General features: G+C 41.9%; 1 protein-coding gene and 1 non-coding gene across 4 annotated transcripts in view; one reads left to right on the top strand and one right to left on the bottom strand.

Moving 5' to 3' along the window:
- Positions 1-19,728, top strand: part of PTPRG (protein tyrosine phosphatase receptor type G) — a 751,060-nt gene that overhangs the window by 294,950 nt on the left and 436,382 nt on the right. The window lies entirely within an intron of this gene.
- On the bottom strand, positions 6,383-6,455 carry TRNAE-UUC (transfer RNA glutamic acid (anticodon UUC)). The gene has a single exon. It is a non-coding gene; the product is annotated as a tRNA-Glu (tRNA).

Below are 19,728 nucleotides of genomic sequence, written 5' to 3'. Positions count from 1 at the left end.
AAAATTTATCATTTAAACAATTTAAAATTGTGCAGTTCAGGGGCTTAGTTCATTCATGGTGTGGTGCGGCCAGCACCATTATCTAGCTCCAGAACTTTTTCATCACCACAGACGGAAACTCCATACTCATTAAGCATTCATTCTCCATTTCCTACTCCCCCCAGCTCCTGCCAACCACTGACTGACTTTTCAAGAATTGTTGAAGGTAATTGAAAAATAAAAACATTTATCTTTTTAAGCTACAGCATAAGAACTAGCCCAAAGAACAAATCTGAAGTGAATCCCACAGTGTAACCCACAGTTTCAGTTTTCTTTTTACCACCCTTCTTCCCCCAATCTCAGTGCTGAACATTTTGGAATGTGTCTTTCACACTGTTTTTTGTTGTTGTTTTTTTTTTAATAGCCTGCACACACATGTACTCGCATATCTTTGATTCATTTCCTTATTGCTTATGAATATGGGATTGTTGTATACACATCTCTCTGCAACTAGCTTTATATATATATGGGCTTCCCTGGTAGTTCAGACAGTAAAGAATCAGCCGGCAATGTGGGAGACCTGGCTTCGATCCCTGGGTTTGGAAGATCCCCTGGAAGAAGGCATGGCAACCCACTCAGCATTCTTGCCTGGAGCATGCCCATGGGCAGAGGAGCCTGGCAGGCCACAGTCTATGGGGTCGCAAAGAGTCAGACACAATTGAGTGGCTAAGCACAGCAGCATATATATATTATGAACATCTCTCCAGTCTGTTGCAAGCAACTTGAACTCATTCACTTTGCAGCTCTGTAATATTTCGTAGTTTGGATCATCCATAAATTACTCAGTCATGCTGCTTTTCATGGCCTTTTGAAGGTTCAGTAATTAATTTATAGAAAGTCTTGTGAGAAGGGCTGGGCAATTGCAATTAGCCCTTTTTGTCTATATGGACAGTAAACCTCAGAGAGATTAAATTATTTATCTTATAGAGTCACAGACATATTACTGCTCTATGATGTGATTACTCAAAGTGAGGTCTTAAGAATCTAATTCCAATGAACTTTTTCCATTACTGAATGCTATGCTTTATTTTTTTAGAAAATAATGCCTTTTTCCGTTGGACATTTATTTTCTGGTCAATTCCCATGCTCCTCTCCTATTCTGTGTGTCTAATCTTTCTTCTTTACTTTATCTGCATAGCGTTAGTCATTTAGTATTTAGCAGTTCTGCAGTTGAAGTGCAAAATACCTTAATGACTCCAGAAATGCTATATTGTAACATCTTATTTAAAATTCGAATAAAGGATTCTTTAAAGATTCCTTAAGGAATGCTATATAATTAAAGGAAATAGACCCAGAGAGCTTATGTGACTTTCAGTTCATGCAGCTTTTCAGTGACCAAGGCAAGACTTGAACTCAGTCCTCCTGAAATCATATCTCATCATGGATGTCAGATATGCATCTCCCACGCCAGTTCCATGGACTGGAGCACCACAATCAGAAAAATTGAAACTTTGATCAATTAATGATGCCTGCTATGAATGGGAGTGGAGACGACCAACTGTGGTAGACATGCCATACACTGTGCCCCAGCATGCCACAGACAAGGATAGTTCTTAAATATGGCTTGAAAATTGAGAACCCTTATTACACGTCAAGGGTTGCAAGAGTCAGCTTGGGAGACCAATCACAAAGTCAAGTTGAGGTCTTATTCCTTACATGGATTTTGGACCAGTTGGCCAACATGTGCTTTAGTGTTTGGTTGGTTGGTTGTTTTAATGAGCATTTGAATTATACTTTGCTCCTGGGGGTTGTTATCGTATCTTTATACTAGTCTTGGCAAGAATAATGTAATTCCTAATATTTTAACCACTATTAATCACTATATTGGTGTTGAATGTTGGATTTGTGAAATTGGCTTTTTTATTTTTTGTTCTGCCATCATATATGGCTTTCATTTGCCTTTGGAAGAAAGGATATACTGGTTTTAATTAAATCTGGGTGTCTCAACATCAGTGCTATGGGTATTGGGACTGGGTAATTCTCCCTTGTGAGGGGGTGTCCTGGGCAGTGTAGGGTGCTTTACCAGTATCCCCAGCTTCTACCTACTAGAAGCCAGTATCCCTGCACCTCAGGGATACTGTGAGTCTCTCCAGACATTGACAAATTCCTCCGGGAAAAAGATCACCCCTGTATGATAGCCACGGAGTTAAACTGATTCATGCTTGAAGTGGGTTGTAATACATTTTTTAAAAGGTTACTTCTCTGTAGACCATTTGTATTTCGAGTGTTGGAAGTGACAGGAAAGAACGAAGGAAAATAAGCACTCATTATCTTGAAAAAGACAGTAGGGCACTTTGCTTCCCTATAGAAAGAAATAGGGAATCTTCAAACACAGAAGCTCGTTTTTTAACAATAGGTGGCACACTACTCCCAAAAGCTACTTCAGAAAGTTCATGGAGAAGATAGTTGAATGAGTACATGTATTTCAGTCCATTTTTATTAGCAATATCACCAACTCCTTTTATTTCTTTTCAATTGATATGCAACTTTAGCAGTGCTTCTATAGCCAAATTTATTCTTGGAAATGAATACAAATTGGCCACTGAGTGGGAAAAATCCAACCTATAATAATATAGTATTTGTAATAAAAAGATTGTATCATCATGGTAGTAAACCAAATTAACTTTGATATGTCAGATGTTTTCTCAGTGTGGTACAGAAAAAGACATTTTTTGTCTTCCCTATGAGATGAGGTATTCTGTCTCATTTTTGAAACAGATAAATGAAGTTTTACTCACTTTTAGCACTTTTAGTTAAGATGCTTTCTAAAACAATACCTGGCTTCTGTTGAAAACATGTCATGAGATGCCAGTTGGGGTTAGCTGAGTTGTGGCACCCTAATGCCTCGTTTATGCTAGTAAAATAGCCTTAACTTTTAATTATGATGCTGTTGTGTGTAGTTGGATCTGACTATAAATTCAATTTTAAAGATAATAACCATGGTACGTATATTTTGCATGATAGACTAGCTCATTACACGCTTCCTTTTAATAAACTGCTCACTAATAAATTTAAGAATAAAGACTATTCTTTCCTTTTCCTGGTTTAGCAAACATGACTTTCATTGTTTTGTATTTGCAGGTCATAATGAGAAAATAAGAAAGTAGAGACAAAAAATTTTCTGAACTAACACTGAAAGTTTTATGGTGGTGTCTTATGACTTGCTTAAGGGTTGGTTTTTAAAAACTTGAAGTGGAACAGGTTAATCTAATGGAGACTCTCAGAAAGAGCAATAGTTTTCTTTTGCAAAATAATTAAGTATATTTTAACGTGATTCTCATAGCTCCTGGGATCTTAGTTCTCTGGGCCCTAAGCAGAGAAAGTGTTGAGCCCTAACCACTGAATGGGCAGGGAATTTCCAGTATTAACGTTTTGAATGTTTAAAGATGCTTGGGAATTGTTGATCATCAGAATTGATCATTTATTATCCACCCACTATGTGCCAGGCATTAAGGCCTTTGGGGCATTGTCTCACTGTAATCCATATGATAATTTTGTAGGAATGTGGAAATTGAGACACAGAGAAAATTATTAAATAGCTCATGTTACAGTGTTATCTGAATCACAGACCTGAGATTCAAACCATGTTTGATTTAAAATTACCTTTTATCTTAAATCATGGAATATCACAATAAGGAAAAATCAGTCATCATGAAATAAAATTATACTTCTTCCCATAGCTCTGCTGTGTATACATCTAATGAAAGGAGAGCTTCTTGTCTGAAGCCCTGGTAAGGAATCCATAGTTTTGGTTGCTAGGAGTTTGCTTGTCAACCAATGAAGTGGTCGCTGGTCAAGACTCTTGTTTTGTTTGTTTGTTTTTTTAAATAAGGGAAATAAGTTAAGAATGGGAAGCTGGTGAATGGCAGGCACATTGAGATAGTTATAAGAACTAATGACCTGAACCCAACAACAGCTTGTCTTATGTCCTTAGGTTTGATCAATAGAGCACATCATTTGTTAACTAGCATATCAGTTTTTAAAAAATGTGAACCATTTTTAAAGTCTTTATTGAATTTTTTTGAATATTATTTTGTTTCTACATTTTGGTTTTTTTTTTGGCTGCAAGATATTTGGGATCCTAGCATCACAATCAGGGATCAAACCAGCACCGCTTGAATTGAAAGGCAAAGTCTCAATCACTGGATCACCAGGGAAGTCCCACATTTCCTTTTAAAATTTCATAAACTTTGGAAAGACACTGAGGTTTTCTGACTTGTACATTAATCCATAAAATCATGCATGATTGCTTTGTCATGTTACTAAAGACGGTGAGATAATAGAGAAGGAAACATTCTATGCTTGTTTCTGAATGAAAAGTTGTGCCTCAAGGTAAGGATGCGAAATTGAAATCGTTGATATGAGTGATGTCAGCTCATAATGAGTTGATATGAGTGCTAGACTGAGAAGGAAATCCTTTTCTTAAATTTTAGCATGTCTTCCAGTCATCATATTTTATTTTGCTGACAGTTGCTCTTGTCCTTTTTTGCTGCCATAGACTCTTGGGTGATTCCTTCTTTGCCTTTAGCAAAGGGAGCAAAAAGGCTTTTTTTCCCCCTTATAGGACTTAGAGGTACAGCTGATGTTTTTAAATAAAAAATTTTGAGGTAACTGATACTTCATGAATTTGTAGTTTCTTCCATTGGTGACATTTTGCAGAATTAATGTGTAATTGTACACCCAGGACATTGACATTGATAGCAATCCCCCTGTCACATTTAGTGATAAGATTTTCTTGTTTTCATTTGTGTGTGTGTGCGTGCATGTGTGTGCACAATGTGCATTAGTGTGTGTGCATATTAACATCCTACATGATTTTATCACTTTTGTAGGTTTATGTATCCACCACCACAGTCAACAGTTGCAACCCCACAAGGATCCCTGGTATTGCCCTTTTATCCCCACACCTACCTTCTTCCTAGCTTCCAATCCCTATCCACCTCTAATACAGCTCCATTTCTAAAGTTTTGAACATTTTCAAAATGTTATATGAATAGACTCATACAATAAATCACCTTTTGTTTGGTATTGGCTTTTTCGACTTCAGTCTGACTTTGTAGTGAATCACCCCAATTGCTGTATATTAATAAGTGGTTTCTTCTTATTGCCAACTGAAGAAAATATGGACTGCTATTTTAAAATGGTCCTTTAGAAAACCAGCTTTTATTATGATAGTTTCAGTGACCTAAGGTGGCAAAGACAGATTGTTTGCTGTAATTGTCATTCTCCAGGGTTTCCAATGAGCAGCTTTTATTGAGCCCCCCAGATTGGCACAGACATCACTCTTCAAAGCTTTTGTCAAACTGGGGGCCCACAAACAAAACCCTTCGAAGACGTTGATCAAAGATACCAGTGTCAGAGTCAGTCCTTGAGGGCAGAAGATGCAGTCTGCCTTTGACTTTCTCGCCATGGTGCTTTTCCTGGAGTCTTGTCCTTTGTCTTCAAAGCTTTGGAGAAATCCTCCACATAAAAGAAAACGATGCAGGGGTCAATGAAGAGGCTTGCCTTTGTTGTCATCTATGTGGAAAGAATTGTTTTCTGCTATTGACAAAGTAATTTTCATCTCTAGGTGAGCCCAGATCAGTTGCAGTGATTTTCATAAGCCTTAAAAGAAAGCGTAGACTGGTGTTATTTAGAGATGGAAGAGGAGAGGAGAACATGTGGCTGGAAACGCCATCGGCATGGCGTTCCTTCTGGAGACTGGGTTCACTCCTCGGCAGTCCTGGCAGTTAGCGCATGTCGATGCCAGTGGGTTTTATCACACTATTTGGGTTTCTGCCATGTATCCTCGTGATTGGAATGCACTAATGGTTTTGACATTCATTGTCTGCATGTACAGTCACGTGTGATTCTTTGTGACCCCATGGACTATAGCCTGCCAGGTTCCCCTGTCCATGGAGTTTTCCAGGCAAGAATACTGGAGTGGGTCGCAGTTTCGTCCTGCAGGGTATCTTCCCTATCCAGGGATCAAACCCACATCTCTTGTATCTCTTGCCTTGACAGGTTGGATTCTTTACCACTGAGCCACCTGGGAGGCCCAGAGATCCATTACGTGTTGTCAGATGAGACTGAAAGAATCTTCTAGGGGCAGAATTAAGATAAGGCGTAAGCAGAGGCTGACGGGGTTTTTATACTTCGTATTATCATCTAATAAATGTTGTGAAAACTTTTTTACATTGTCACCTAGAAGAGCGGTCTTTTTTGAACTTTGACTAAGGAACCTTAATCAGTATTAAAAGATCATTGCTAACAATGTGAGTGTTTCCCAGACTCTTATTTATGTTTGTTGGTTTATTCATTCATTCATTGACTTTTGGTCACTGTGCTGCTTGCAGAACTGTAGTTCTCTGACCAGGAATTGAACCTGGGCCCATGGCAGTGAAAGTGCCAAGTCCTCCCCACTGTACCACCAAGGAATTCCCTCCCAGACTTTTGAAAGAGTGACAGAATACAGTTGCATTTTGCTCATTAAAACCTGTTGCAAAGCATTTCCCTCCTGTTGGGTTAGTTTTTATCTGCCATCAGGCCAATTTGTATTTTAGGAAATACTCCAGGTATCTTATCGGAGAGTTTTAATTCCCCTTGGTTATGGAATCCATATGTGATCCTATATGGCATTTTACCTCTTGAAATCTTATTTGCCTCAAGTGTACAGTAAAAGATTAGGTTTCACTAGGTGACCCCTAAACTCCTCTTCAGTTCTAGCAGTGAAAGTAAATCTGTGGGTATAAAGTAGAAGACCTACTGGGCTTTCTCTGCATTGAAGGTGATGAGATAATATGGTTGCCTGAAATTCTCTGTGGAGATCCAGGAAGTGTCCCAGAGCAACGGAGCCAGTCCTGTCAGATTGCTGGTGCTCAGCTTCAGACATGGGGTGGGAATGTTTGATGGTAAGTTGGCAATGACCTGATGCTGTGGCTTCCCCTTTCTTTACCTCTGTCTTGCCTGACCTGTGCATCTGCCTTGGTGATGTCAAGGAGAGCTTTGAGGTGGTGGGCATGTAGGTGTTCACTTCCAATTTTATATGTTTGAACATTCTCACAATAATAGGACGGGGGGGAAAATGTAGTGGGAATTTTATTGCTGTAACTTTGGGGCCAAAGCAGAGTGTGTATTTAGGCCCAGGTCCTAATAGCATAGACTCAATTCCTGGCTGTTGGATGCTCATCAGGGCTCACCTCTGGAGAGACAGGTGTCTTCAGGGCAGAGATTTGTAGTGGGTGAAGGATGTCTCCACGTCCCCTGTGTCTTCCCTGCCAATCTGCTGTGTAAGGCAGCACATCCCAGCTTCCCATTGTGGGGCTCCAGAACCCCTGTGTTACCTTGAGCAACACGACTCTGGGGTCCCAAGATAGGGCTCTGCTCCTACTTGCTCTTTTCAAGCCTTGGGGTGAGTCTCTCTGCCTGGGACGGGGGGGGGGGGGGGGTCATCATTAAATTCTGAACACGTCATTTAAACATTTAAAAGAAAGGTCAGATTTGTATGTATAGTGAACCTTCAATTCAACTGTTTTCCACTTTCACTAGAAGAGAGTTCCACAGTAAGAATATTACCTGGAATGAACCTCAGAGGTGCCTTACATATTTAGCAGAACTCATTCATCTATATCAGCTATGAAGAGGTTGTCCAAGGTTATGTGCATGCTGGTGAAGAACAACAGCAGTAAGATCGAGGTAGCTCAAGGTCAAAACCGTAGGTCGTACTCTCCCCTAAGTTAATGGAACTTTAGACAAATTAGTTAACTCCTTTGCATCCCTCATTCTTCTCTGTTGTAAAGTGGGGAGAAGAAAATCACTTACTACGTGGGATGTTTATGAGAACAAATACAAACAGCCCTTCCTGTGGCACTTGTCATTGATAAGGATCAGTGAATGTTTGTTAGGGTGGTAGAATTCTTCCTGCCACATAATTATGGCCTATTCTTTCATCTTACTCCTTCATTTATTCACCCAGGACTTCAATCCAGTAGCCCAGAAAACAAAAGTGTTCCAGTGTCTCACAGCACTGTTGGGACTTTGGCTTGTGATACTGATCTCTAAAGACGTCCATCTTTGTCTATCGATCAGCCTATTGATCAGTGGATCATGCTCCCCCTGACACCTGACTGCCGGGTGTGGAGACCCTTAGTCTTCTAATGCTGCTTAATTGTAAGCAAATCCGTTACACTGAGCATCTCAGGGATTCTGGGGGAATTAAGGCAAATCCCAGGGGTATTATGGAACCAGAGTCATTTGCTTGTCACTTGATTTTGCTCTAAAAAACGATCAAGTTCTACTTTGTGTAGTGAACTGAGTCTGTTTCAGCTCTTGATTTTTCACCTTGTAGCTGTAATTTTCTGGCTGCCATTGCCCTCTTAAAATCTGGTTCAGCAGTCACCCGGAGTGTTCAATAACCCAAATGTTTTAAGGTTTTCTCTTCAACATCTGTGCTCTGCAAATTGAGAGGAAACGACAGATTCGAAATACATTCTGAAGGAGGCTCCAGGATTCAGCTCCTTGAAACATGCAGCGTCGGTTTCCTTTTCTTCCTAGATTACTCCCTGGTGTTCCTGTCCATACTATTCCAGTGCTTCTGCAGAAGGTGTCTTGTGAGGTTTCAGTGTCTTGGAAGGGACATTTGTGTCAGCTTGCCAGTGTCAAATTGTCATTTCCTCGTCCACCCCTCTGCCACCCCAGCTCTGTCCCCTCCAATCTACGGGTTCATAGCTGTTTCCAGGTATCCAGAGACCAGGGATCATTTTTATTGGTCACTGGGGATGATGATGCTTTTTGTCCAGAAGCAAGCTGGGGGACTGCATCGTGTATATGACCAGTGAATCTGTGGGGTCAAAAACAGTGCAGCTTAGAATGTAACTTGATGTAACCCTGTTCCATCAACCACCACCGCATCAGTGATAGTAATGGTCATAATAAAGCAGCTACAAGTTAAGACAGCTACACTGTTCTCATCTTCTCTAAAAGTCACTTGAGGAGAGTACTCTTATTTTTCTCCTTTTCTAGCTGATAAAGCTGAGTGCTCGAGGCCTCAGTCTGAAGCACATACCTAGTGAGTGGTGAAGCCAAGATGCAAACTCAGACCACCTCTGCCTAGCGTCAAGTGGGTACTGACTGTGCACCATCCCATTACTCCCTGCAGTGGAGTAAGTGGGGCAAGGCTTCCTTCTGCTCCAGATGGCCTCTTACCTGAGCATCATAAAATCATCCTGTGTTGGACTAGGGTACCCCCCATGCTGGCAGGCAGGTGGCAACAAGCTGCTTCTCCATGAGCGAGGCAGAGCGTGTTTGCCTTCTCATTGACTAAGTTCTCCTGCTTTGCTGTGTCTGCACCTTGTGCCACTGGGGCTGGATCCCTGAGCTGAGCGCATTACCCCAAGGATAGAGTATATCTCCTCTGATGGCCATGTAGCCAGGACAGCCACAGAAGGCCTGGGGTGTTGTACTGGGGTTAATGTCTGTGGAGTTAAGTCAGTGGTGATCCAGGCTTCCTTTGCCAGACAGAGGGACTCTGGTTTGTCCATAGATATAATCTTCAATCTTACATGGCCAGCATAAGAATATGGTGACCTCTGATGGGGCTGCTTTATAAATGAACCAGGGAGTTCACCTATCCCTGCTTCCATGTGCGATGGGTAATTCATGCAGCTCCATTCCCACTACATCCAGGAACAGGCTGAATTTGCTCTGTCCACTCTTTAGGAACTCTGCCTCCTGTTGCTGTCACCGGCTATTTTATTACTTCATCCTGCCTATTAAACATCTGTACTTCCCTTTCCCCACTCCTGATACATGTGAAGACACATTCTTCGTTTTGCCCCTGGTCATACACACTTTTATTTGCACTCGACCCTGATTGCATTCCTTAACCCTCATGTCATAGAGGGGCAGAAGGTGGTGTTGGTTTAGGAATTGGAAGGCTTCTGATCCATCCTGTCCAGACAGGTGAGGTTGAGACAGGGGCTGAGGACCACAAGGAAGAAGGGCAAGCACATCCTTATCTTAGAACACCTGGCTGGAAGTTAGCACAGAGAAGTCAGCATCGCTCCTTCCTGTAAAAATTACACTTCACAGGGTTTTCCCCTCTTCGGAACTGGATGTTGTTTTATCCTACTGGAGATGTGTGTTTGTGGGAAAAGAGACCACAGCAGCACTGGGCCCCAGGTCATAGGAGGCTTGGATGTGGGATTCAAGTCTTGTTGGCTGGGTGGAACATCAGCCTCCCAGCCAGGCATCGTGCTTCATCAGATTGCCCAGGATTGGGACAGCCGCCCTACCAGATGGCTTCCTGGCCCCAGAAGTTCCTTCTGGAACCCATCAGGGTGTTCCTTTCACTGTGATCCAGCAGCAGCAGGCTTGATGGCGTCCCCGCTGGGGGCCTGGCTTGGCTTCTCCCCCCCTGCTGCCTGCAGCCCGCCTCCGTGGCCAAGGAGTGGCTACATGTGGAGACACACCAGTGGCCCCCATTGAGCTGACTTGGTTGCCTGAAGTGAGAATGGTTAAATGGGTAACTGATGGAAGGAAAGCCAGGGGAGGCAGGTCCCTGCTGGGTAGCTGGTTCACTGTGAGGGGATGTGTCCAGAAGTGGGTGACCTTTGCAGAACATGAGCCTGTCCCCTTCTCTTCTTTCCCTCCCTTTTGTTTTATAATAATAATAACTTTCATTCCTCACTGCTTTTTTATGAACCATACACTATAGCTCTTTTCATCCGTTACTCATTTGATCTTTTGATGACTGATCAACCTAGGAAAAGTAGGGAATCAGGTCATTTTGGGGAGTGACAGAAGTGGGCCTTGGGTGGGTCTAACTTCCTGACAATTCAAGCCTTTATCCTGCAGCTCTTCCCCATCTCGCTGTGATCCCTCTCCTGGGATCTCCCTAGAGCATTCATCCTGTATCAGGCTGCTGGTGGAGTTCATAGAGATAGGGGAAATAGCCCTTCTCTTAGTGCATGGGTGTGTGTGCTCAGTTGAATGTGACTGTTTGTGACCTCATGGACTGTAGACCACCAGTCTCCTGTGTCCATGGAATTTTCTAGGCAAGAATATTGGAGCAGATTGCCATTTCCTACTCCAGGGGATCTTCTCAATCCAGGGATCAAACCCTCCTCTCTTCCATCTCCTGCATTGGCAGGTGGATTCTTTACCACTGCACCACCTGGGAAGCCCTTCTTTTAAAAAACACTCACAGTTAACTTGTCATAGGACAGACACATGCTTCTGACCCATGGAAGATGAGAGACAGCCCAGGGCTGTGTGGGGCTCGTTGATGAGTTCCTGCCTGAGTCTGGGGCCTAGAGGTGGGTTGTAAAGTTTGAGGCTAGTGGTCTGTCTTCCACTGAGAGTCTGAGCCCTTGTGGTCTTGTGGACTGAGCACCTTTCTCCCAGCAGCCCAGAGCATGAGACACAGGAATAGTTGCCTTCTTCCGTGACTGTCCTGTGGTTGTGGTTTAACAAATAGACTTGGCTAGTACACCCCGGTTTTTAAGATCTCCTGTTCTACTTAAGCTTCCTCCTTCTGCCCTACCCCCAAATAGTCCCTTCACCAAGGAGAAGAGAGGGTACATGTCTTGAGACCCAGGTTTGTGCCAGGCTCTGGATTGGACATGCAAAATGATAGTTATCTCATATGATCCATATGCAAACTGTGTGCAGTGAGTCATGTTCTGTCCTACCTGATGATGGAAGAGCCCCAAGATCAGAGATTGTCAGATATCTTTTTATCACTTCTTTGCCCACAGTCCTCGTGGGATTCCTTTCCTTTCTCAGAATTGATTCCTCAGTCCCTAAGTTTTAGAAGAAAAGATCTTCTGTGGCCGTACCCCTGGTGGGCTTGCTGATTTTGCTTCTTTCCGGTCACCGCCCCAGGCCCCTGCACCTGGCCTCCCTGCTGTCTTCTTGGATGTCTGGGCTCCCCACCCAGAGCTTTGGATTCCAGTGCCCCCTCTTGCCTTCCTTGTTCCCTCTCCTGTTCCTCTCCCCACCTTCTGGGCTCTCACCTCTCCCTGTTGTATTTTTCCTGTGTGAGTTTGAGTCTGAAGGTTTTGTTGGGCAAAGTGAACACATTTGACCTGTAGAATTACCCTGAGGCTAATTTGTAACAGAAAATTGTTAGTAAAGATATGGGGCTTTTTTGGTTGTTCAAGTAAGCACAAGTAACGCAACAATTCAGGGTCAAGGTCAAATGCTGTTTCTTACAGTTTTCGAAGTTTCTAGGGCCAGGCTTTCTGGAACTCATGTTATTTTGAATTCCTTTGGGCACTGGTCTTTGTACCTGAAATAGCCTCATTTTTAATTCAGCAGGCATATTTATAACAAGGTCTTATTTGATGACTTGCTTAGAATTTTTTATAGATTTTAGCAGCATTGTAGGATCGCTGGCTTTGAGGTTAGTTACCTCTAGGAACTGGTAAATTAAGCCTATTCTCTCTGTGGCTTCCCTGTTTCGCTTAACCTGAGGAGGATGGGGTTTGGTAGTCACTATGGTTTTTTCTGCTGTGGGTTTTATTTTTGCTCTGATGTACCTGTTATTGGGCTCCAGTAACTCCCTCAGCTCTAAAATCACTGTGGATGGTGATTGCAGCCATGAAATTAAAATGGTCCTTGGAAGAAAAGCTATGACCAACCTAGACAGCATATACAAAAGCAGAGACATTACTCTGCCAAGAAAGGTCCGTCTAGTCAAAGCTATGATTTTTCTAGTAGTCATGTATGATGTATGCAGGTGAGAGTTGGACCATAAAGAAAGCTGAGCGCTGGAGAATTGATGCTTTTGAACTATGGTGTTGGAGAAGATTCTTGAGAGTTCCTTGGACTGCAAGGAGATCCAACCAGTCCATCCTAAAGGAAATAAACCCTGAATATTCATTGGAAGGACTGATGCTGAAACTGAAGCTCTAATACTTTGGCCACCTGATGCAAAGAACTGACTCATTGGAAAGGACCCTGATGCTGGGAAAGATTTAAGGCAGGAGGAGAAGGGGATGACAGAGGACAAGACGGTTGGATGCCATCACCGACTCAATGGACTTGAGTTTGGGCACACTCGGGGAGATGGTGAAAGGTAGGGAAACCTGGTGTGCTGCTGTCCATGGGCTTACAGAGTCAGACGTGACTGAGCAACTGAACAACAAGAAGAACATGCTTGTGTATAAAGTGAACTCACTTCCATTGTTCAGCAATGACATGTGTGCTGAGATGCAGGTCACAACCACGCGGATAGATGCAAAGACTGTTCCTGGTCCCTCATGAGGATTCCCTTGCACCCCTTCCTTATCTGTAAACTCCCCTCTCACTGAGGGAAGCACTCTTCTCATTTTTGTGGCCATTGATGAGTTTTGCCTGTTCTGGATCTTCCTACAAATGGAATCATACCATATGTTCTTTATGTTTCTGGATTTTCTTTCTTCATGTCTGTGAGATTTGTCTATGATGTTACTTATGTAGTCTGTTGTGTCTTTTCCTATGTCCTGTTTTATTGCATGTTTCTACCACAGTTTACTTTTCTGTGCATCTTGTTGATGGGCATCCGAACTCTTTCCAGTTTATGACTGCAATTAATATATCTGTTGTGAACTTAAGTTTGCTTTGGTGAACATCTGTATTTTTATTCCTCTTGATATATAAATTAGCATCAGTCTTCCCTGATAGCTCAGTTAGTAAAGAATCTGCCTGCAGTGCAGGACATCCTGGTTCAATTCCTGGGTCAGGAAGATCCCCTGGAGAAGGGATAGGCTACCCACTCCAGTATTCTTGGGCTTCCCTTGTGGCTCAGCTGGTAAAGAATCAGCTGAAATAGCTTTATCCAGGTGTGTGCATATTACAGCTTTTACAGTTTAAATCACTTACATATGTAGTTCTAAAAGTGAAATACAAGTAACTTTAAATGAGGGAGTAGACTAGATGTTGTGTATTGTCTTATTTAATTGAAAAAGTGTTACAATTTAAGATCATCCAAGCAATTGTACATGTGAAATATAAAATTCTCGGCATTGTCTTTTATATCATTTTAGGAAAAAAGTATCTATATGTGCTACTTAACAATGGAAAACTCAGAGTCAGTGAAGTATATTATGTATTAAAACTATTAACATGTATTTCCAGCAAAAGGCAAGAAAACAATGTTATTGTGTCTATGTATGCTACTATATAAATAACATTGTTTTCTTGCCTTTTGCTGGAAATACATGTTAATAGTTTTAATACACAATGTACTTGACTGACTCTGAGTTTTCCATTGTTAAGTGGGAAAAATGATTCTTACTTCCCAGTTCTGTGACAGTGCTGTACAAACTGTAAAGTTGTTTTGAAATGTTAGTTAAAATAGAATTGTAAAAATTACCAATAGCCAGGCTGTTTGTGCCTTACATTGTGAGATCAATTAAGTCACTTACAAAGAGGTCCCTTGATAACTATGAAATCTGCTTTAAAACACTGCTGTCTTGAAATCAGCAGTGAAATAGAATTACAGATGAAGTTCAAAGCAGAGGTTTTAGGAAAAGAAGGGAATCATTGGTTCAGATTGTCGGTCTCTCTGTACTTCAGTTTCCTGGCTTCTAGAATGGAGGATCATTAAGTAGAGCATCTTGAAGGTCCCTTCAGGGCTCCAGTTTCTTCTTGGTTTCTTTTGTTGTTAAAAAAGCATAAAAGTGCTGACTCTCCACTGGGTACTTGATTCTAGTAGGGAAAATATCATCCTCTGGGCCCAGTTGGATGACGGGATGGATCATTTGACAGAATCTGTAGTGACTTCCATGAAATGAAGAAAGTTTGATGTGTTTAAAAAATATTTGCTCTGTCTCTCTTGCCAGGACTGAGCTGTCATGTTAGGATCTGTTGGGTTCCAGCTAAGTTACCTTAAAAGTGACAGGTTTGCACAGGGGAAAAGGGGAGAGACCAGTTTCTCTCTCATCTAAGGTTTTAGAATTCATCTTGTGTCCCGCTAACCGATCGATTCTGGGGTAGGAGTCGTGGTCATCAGGGCAGCCAGTTCTGGGAATCACCGAGGCCTTTTAGAATCGTGGCTCCCAAGCAGCACTGCTGGCTTGTGGTGCATTTTGCAGGAGATAAATGGCTCTCTCTTTTCTCACTTTCCTTTCTGTGTCTCATCACAGCTGTTTAACTTTAAAGGCCACAGGCAGTCAGATTTCAGGGATCTGTATTTTATACCTGAGTGTTTTCGCCCAGCATTTCTGATGCCCAGCTCAAAGCTCTCGACAGCTGAAAATACCTCCTCACTCTGTGTAAGTGATAAGCAAACAGCGAATTCTTGGATCACAGAGCTTTCTCCATAAACTTCATTTACTGTTGGAACCTCAGTAAGAGAAACACTGGTCAAAAGGTCTTGCTGTGGAGTAGACTGGGCCAAATAAATATATTTCCTGTGGAAGTAACATGCACTTGTACTAAATGCAGTGTCTGTCCTGCAGTGGGTGTTTGAAATGCAGTATTGTTGATTTGGGAGTTAGGATGAATTGCTTTTGTCGTGTTTGGCTCCGTGACTTGCTGGCCTTATGATCTTGGACAAATTACTTATGCATTTTGAGCCCCAATTTCTGCATCTATAAAATGGCATCACACTTAGTTTTGAGGCTGGTTTGGTGATTGTGTCATTGCTTGGCTTGTCTGGCCCTTCCTTCGTGCTCACTTAGCATATGGCACAATCATCCCTGAGGTGTATCATTGTATACGTGTGGTCTGACTCTTTGCGACTTCTTGGGCGGTAGCCCACCAAGCTCCTCTGTCTGTGGGATTTCTAAGGCAAAAATGATGGACTGGGTAACATTCCCTTCTCCAGGGAAGCCCCCGTATGTGTGTGAAGGGTCACAACAGTTTCTTCTGTGAGCTGGGCCAGGGTGTGTGTGAGCCTTCTGCACATCTAGACTGTGTGTTCCCAGAAGAATCCAAAGGTTGTGGCGCAAACAGAAGACCCAGCTTGGTGAAACAGGTATGTTTGGAAAGAAAGAGCTTTTCCTTGAAATTATGTTTCTCATTTGCAGTTCCATCTTCAGAAAATCTGAGGCGTTTGTTTTGAATCAGAACCTTCCATCTCTGGACTGACGAAGAGTTAAAAAGTGAAGTAATTGAGTTGCCAAATGTGTCTTATGTTTTCTTCCTCTTTCAGAAGAGGCATTGGATGGGAGCAAATGGATTCCACCATTTGGGGGAGCTCTTCACTAAAATTGAAGATTTCTTTTTGATCAAAAAAATTCCATTTGTAGCTGAGAAAAACTCTTGATACAAGTAGCCTGGGTGACATGTCAGATACTCATCACAGCACAATTTGTGATGCAGAAAACTGGCTACAAACCTCAATGACTCCCACCATGCAATTGGTAAATCCATGTGTTACATTCATGCCTTGGGGGACCAGGCAGCTGCTGAAATGAGTAAATAAGACCCATCGGTCAACTTGAATAAACTTTTAGCTTTACCCGTAATATTTCATTTCTTTAATGTTAAAACAAATCTAAAGCAAATACTATGGAGAAGTAAGTAGCATCCCACTCCAGTGTTCTTGCCTGGGAAGTCCCACGGACAGAGGAGCCTGGTGAGTTATAGTCCATGGGGGCCGCAAAAGAGTTGGACACGACTTAACGACTAAACAACAAAACATCAAAAGTAAAAATACTGAAACATTGAATCCTGTTAAATAAACAGTGGTAGTCAGTTGTATTTTTTTCTGGACATGAGAAGCATTTTTCAACTTTAGGTAGCTGGTAGAAAAAGAAGAGTACTGTAGAATGGCTTATTGGTTGCATTTGGCATTTATTTTATGTTATAAAATATTATTTCCTTCAGGAAAGTAAATTGGGAATGTGTGGTATAGTGATGAATGTGGGTGTATGTTTCTGGGAGCGCCGAAGGAAGGTAGATTTTTCCACCTCATTTCTCTTACTTATCAGGCAGACGTTTTTACCGATTAGCTCTCTAACCTGACTAAGAATGAGTGACGTTTCCGAAGGCAGTGTAGATGAGCAGCTAAGTGATCAGGCCGCCGAGTCAGCTTTTCTGGGTTCGCGTCAGTTCCCAGCCCTCCTGACGGCGCCGTGAGAGGAGAGAGCCTCGGTCGTCTTCTGTCTGCCCTGCTCCCTCTCTGTCAAACAGCGTCCAGGAGAACAGTGGTCATGAATGGGATTATTTCTGTTGATTTGAATCCTAGACAGCGTTTGACACAGCAGAAGTGTCAGCTGTTTCTGTTACTGTGGTTTTTGGTGGCAAAAGGCTCTCTGAAACCAGTTGTAGAGGCTAGCAATGAGAGCCGTGGATCAGACCGTCCCAGCCACAGGAATGCAGAACCCCGAGCAGGACGCTTTGCTCCATCATCTGCTCGTCTTGGCAGCTCAGGCGCTCCCCGGCCAGTGTCATCCACAAGGGCCGTTCCCCGTTTTCTATTTCAGGACTTGAGATGTGGGCTTGGCCTGGCAGCCTGTGCTGGATTCTCTCTACCACCTTTGGGAAGCTTATCTCCTCAAGTTTGACTGGGTCTCATCACAAGTTTTTCTTCTCGGGATTTTGTCTACCTTCTGTAGATTGGTTTTCAGTGTTGCTGTTGGGTTCTGTATTTACTATCTCCAGGCTAATTTCACATTTATAAGGACTTCTGGGATGGGAGTGGTTTTTGGATCAAAGAGGTAAATTGTCTTCCTTTTCACTGAAATATCTACAATACTGTTTTCTTTTTCTCCCTTTCCCTTTTTTCCCTACCTTTTTCTTTGACTATGCCAAGACTTTAAGAGGTGTACTGGATCAGTAGGAATAAAAAATCCTTGCCTTTAGAAATTCTCCTTCCTCTTTTCCTTCTGCCACATGCCCTTATCTAAAGACGGGAGATTCAAGGTGGATAAAGATCTCATGAAATCTCTTGCTCTGGGTTTTGATCCCTCTTCTCCTTTACTTCCTCTCTTGTCCGTGTGTAGAAATCATACACCAAAGCACAAGACCCGCTTAGAATATGGAGTGTTTGTAGAGGCTGCAGCCCTCTTTCTTGGCATCCCGTTTCAGCAATTGACACTCGAAAAAGTGGTTCCTATTGATACCATGCAGGGAAGCGTTTCAGGAGGGCCCTGGGATTGCCTGGGGATGGTGTCAGGAGTACTTGAGTGCCACTGCGAGGCAAAAGGCTTTAGAGAGAGAGAGAGGATCCTCGTTTAAAAGAATCATAATGTTTTTTAATGATAACTACACCAGCTACTTGATTAATCAGTAAATGTCTATCTTTGTAAAGGAGAGAAACTGGCAAGTGTTTCAAAGGGAAGTTACCTCGTGTTTCGAAAAAAGTGTTTGCTCTATACTTGTGTTTTGGTGTTTGGGTAGTTAGTGATTCAGACATCTATCAGATGGAGGTGTGCCTCAGTGATACACATGCACACGTTTCACAGACTGGCTTCAAGCCTTTGCCAAGGGTCTTTCCATTTTTATTTTTAAGAGTGCCATCATTCCTTTCTAGGGATGTAACTGGAGAACAAATCTTGCAGAGATGGTTGACTTTTTTTCTACTTCCTCCATGTACCTAAAATCAGTGTGAAATACTGGCCTGATGCCCCCTTGATACAAAGAACCAACCCAATGTGAGAGACATGAGTGGCGATGGGGAAACTTTACAACTGAAATCCATTTCCTACTTTTTTGAAGTCGTAACCATGATTCACTAAAAGCAGTTTCTCTCTCTCTCTCTCAAAAAAAAAAAAGGCATTACAAATAATGGTAATAAATGTGAGCATTCAATAACCCAATGTCAATGAAAGATTCTCTTAGAATTAGAAACAGTAATCAGGAAGGATACAGTATTACTTCTATGGTATTCTTGCCAAAACAGCATAATGTCACTCCAGTCCTGGGATTCTGTCAGATACCCCAAACTGAGGGTCATGCTGTGGGTCAGGATTCTTCCGTTGAGATGGTGAGAGGTCAGGAAAAATGGAGAAACCGTTAGAGACGGGAGAAGACTAAGGAGGAATTACCGAATGCAATATGGGATTCTAGAACTGAGAATATATGAATGAAAACCTGGAACATTTCATGTAAGGTCTGTCTTTCAGTTCATTGTGTCTTGCCAATGTTAATTTTCTGGTTTTGATCATTGGAATGCGGTTATATAAGATGACATTTGGGGAAGCTGAGTGAAGGAAATGATACTATTTTTGCAACTTTTCTATAGTTCTAAAATCTGTTCAGTGTAAATTGGTTGCTTTCAAAAGCAGTAATTATTGTCTAGAGTGAAACAAGTTAAATAGGTTCTGTTGTTCGCTCATCCAGATATAGTTTAAATACCATTTCATATAAATAGTTCACAAATGTGTTAGTTTTATGAATTATAAAACCATGGAAGTATTAATTCTAAATAATAAATGGCTTTTTTTTTTACAGTGGAGTACATTAGGAAACTTTTTGTGTTTAGTACTTGCAATATAAAAAAATTATAGAAGTAGCAGGCTTAATGTGAAAAATTAAATAATGAAAAGTAGAAACAAGTGTTCTTACTCAATTCCTTTTCCACTCTGCCTTACTTAGGGCTCATACCTCCCTGTGTTAAAAATGAGATACAAATTCAGGATTTCAAGTTCACCAGTGTCTGTCTAGGTAATATGTAGTAGAATGTGATGACATTGTCAAAGCCTTTCTATAACTTACCTTCCTCTTCTCCCACCTAACATTATTAATTCATGGCTTTCTTCAGTACCCGTATTTCTACCT

The sequence above is a fragment of the Odocoileus virginianus genome, chromosome 26 (genome assembly GCF_023699985.2).
Source record: "Odocoileus virginianus isolate 20LAN1187 ecotype Illinois chromosome 26, Ovbor_1.2, whole genome shotgun sequence".
In the NCBI taxonomy this organism is placed as follows: Eukaryota; Metazoa; Chordata; class Mammalia; order Artiodactyla; family Cervidae; genus Odocoileus; species Odocoileus virginianus.
Note: the sequence above shows the minus strand (reverse complement) of the source record. Positions and strands in the feature narration are given on the sequence as shown.